Genomic DNA, 2,500 nt, shown 5'->3' with positions numbered 1-2,500 from the left:
GGATGGAACAGGGGGATGGGAGTAGAGCGATTGAAGGGGTAAGGATGGAACAGGGAGGGGGGGGGGGGGGGGAGTAGAGCGATTGAAGGGGTAAGGATGGAACAGGGGGGTTGGGAGTAGAGCGATTGAAGGGGTAAGGATGGAACAGGGGGGATGGGAGTAGAGCGATTGAAGGGGTAAGGATGGAACAGGGGAGTGGAGAGTAGAGCGATTGAAGGGGTAAGGATGGAACGGGGGGGGGGGGGGGGGGGGGGAGTAGAGCGATTGAAGGGGTAAGGATGGAACAGGGGGGGGGGGGGGAGTAGAGCGATTGAAGGGGTAAGGATGGAACAGGGGAGTGGAGAGTAGAGCGATTGAAGGGGTAAGGATGGAACAGGGAGGGGGGGGGAGTAGAGTGATTGAAGGGGTAGGGATGGGACAGGGGGGGGGGGGGGGGGTAGGAGTGATTGAAGGGGTAGGGATGGAACAGGGAGGGGGGGGAGTAGAGTGATTGAAGGGGTAGGGATGGGACAGGGGGGTTGGGAGTAGAGCGATTGAAGGGGTAAGGATGGAACAGGGGGTTGGGAGTAGAGCGATTGAAGGGGTAAGGATGGAACAGGGGGGTGGAGAGTAGAGTGATTAAAGTGGTAAGCATGGAACAGGGGGGTGGAGAGTAGAGCGATTGAAGGGGTAAGGATGGAACAGGGGGGTGAAGAGCAGAGCGATTGAAGGGGTAAGGATGGAACAGGGGGGTGAAGAGTAGAGCGATTGAAGGGGTAAGGATGGAACAGGGGGGTGAAGAGTACAGCGATTAAAGTGGTAAGCATGGAATAGGGGGGTGGAGAGTAGAGCGATTAAAGTGGTAAGGATGGAACAGGGGGGTGGAGAGTAGAGCGACTGAAGGGGTAAGGATGGAACAGGGGGGTGGAGAGTAGAGCGATTGAAGGGGTAAGGATGGAACAGGGGGGTTGGGAGTAGAGCGATTGAAGGGGTAAGGATGGAACAGGGGGGGGGGGGGGAGAGTAGAGCGATTGAAAGGGTAAGGATGGAACAGGGGGGTTGGGAGTAGAGCGATTGAAGGGGTAAGGATGGAACAGGGGGGTTGGGAGTAGAGCGATTGAAGGGGTAAGGATGGAACAGGGGGGTTGGGAGTAAAGCGATTGAAGGGGTAAAGATGGAACAGGGAGGGGGGGGGGGAGTGGAGCGATTGAAGGGGTAAGGATGGAACAGGGAGGGGGGGGGGGAGTAGAGTGATTGAAGGGGTAAAGATGGAACAGGGAGGGGGGGGGAGTAGAGTGATTGAAGGGGTAAGGATGGAACAGGGGGGTTGGAGTAGAGCGATTGAAGGGGTAAGGATGGAACAGGGAGGGGGTGGGAGTAGAGCGATTGAAGGGGTAAGGATGGAACAGGGGAGTTGGGAAAATGGGGAGGAAGGAGAAATAGAGAGGGGCTGCAAGGGGTGAAGAATGAGGTGAACTGCAATCGCAGAACTCTGGAAATCTGCTGGTAATTGCTTTCTTGGAGCCAAGATGATCGGCTCTGTCGTTACAAGTTTCTCTGGCTTTTTATGTAAGCTTCTTCTTTTTCTGAACAGCAGAGAACAAGATGGGCGGAGCATTTCAAAGAAACGCTCAACCGACCAGCACCACCCACCCCACCAGACATCCCGCCACCTACCAAGCTCCTCGACATCAACACCAACCCTCCCAACAAGACCGAGATCGTCAAGGCCATCAAGTCCCTCAAGTCAGGAAAGGCAGCCGGCCCAGATGGAATTCCACCTGAAGCTCTGAAGGCCGACATCCAGACTTCAACTGAGATGCTGCACCCTCTCCTTTGCAAGATCTGGGAACAGGAGCGAGTGCCAAAAGACTGGAAAAGAGGACATCTTGTAAAGCTGCCAAAGAAAGGGGACCTTTCATCCTGCAACAGCTGGCGGGGAATCATGCTGTTGTCTATTCCGGGCAAGGTACTGAGCAGAATCATTCTTGAGAGACTGAAGAACGCTTTGGACAAGACACTTCGGGACGAACAAGCAGGCTTCCGACAAGATCGCTCGTGCACGGATCACATCGCAAACATGCGCATCATCATCGAGCAGTCCCTGGAGTGGCAGACCCCCCTGTACACAGTCTTTGTCGACTTTCAAAAGCTTTTGACAGTGTCGACCGAGATGTCATCTGGAGACTGATGTACCACTATGGATTTCCACCAAAGTTTGTAAGCATCATCCAGCAAATGTACGAAGACGCCACCTGTCAAGTGATCCACGACGGGAAACTGACGGAACCTTTCAGTGTGCAAACCGGCGTCCGTCAGGGTTGTTTGCTCTCACCGACCATTTTCCTGATGGTGGTTGACTGGGTCATGAGGCACTCTACAGCAGATCGGAGGACAGGCATACAGTGGACTTTCACTAAACAGCTGGAGGACCTAGACTTCGCAGATGACATGTCTTCTCTCCCACAGGCAGCAAGATGCGCAGGAGAAACTATGTCGTGTGGCAGAAGAAGCTGAGAAG

General features: G+C 54.6%; 1 protein-coding gene across 3 annotated transcripts in view; it reads right to left on the bottom strand.

Moving 5' to 3' along the window:
- The window catches only part of LOC143279528 (uncharacterized), a 145,913-nt gene that overhangs the window by 45,158 nt on the left and 98,255 nt on the right, over positions 1 to 2,500 (bottom strand). The window lies entirely within an intron of this gene.

The sequence above is a fragment of the Babylonia areolata genome, chromosome 2 (genome assembly GCF_041734735.1).
Source record: "Babylonia areolata isolate BAREFJ2019XMU chromosome 2, ASM4173473v1, whole genome shotgun sequence".
Lineage (NCBI taxonomy): Eukaryota > Metazoa > Mollusca > Gastropoda > Neogastropoda > Buccinidae > Babylonia > Babylonia areolata.
Note: the sequence above shows the minus strand (reverse complement) of the source record. Positions and strands in the feature narration are given on the sequence as shown.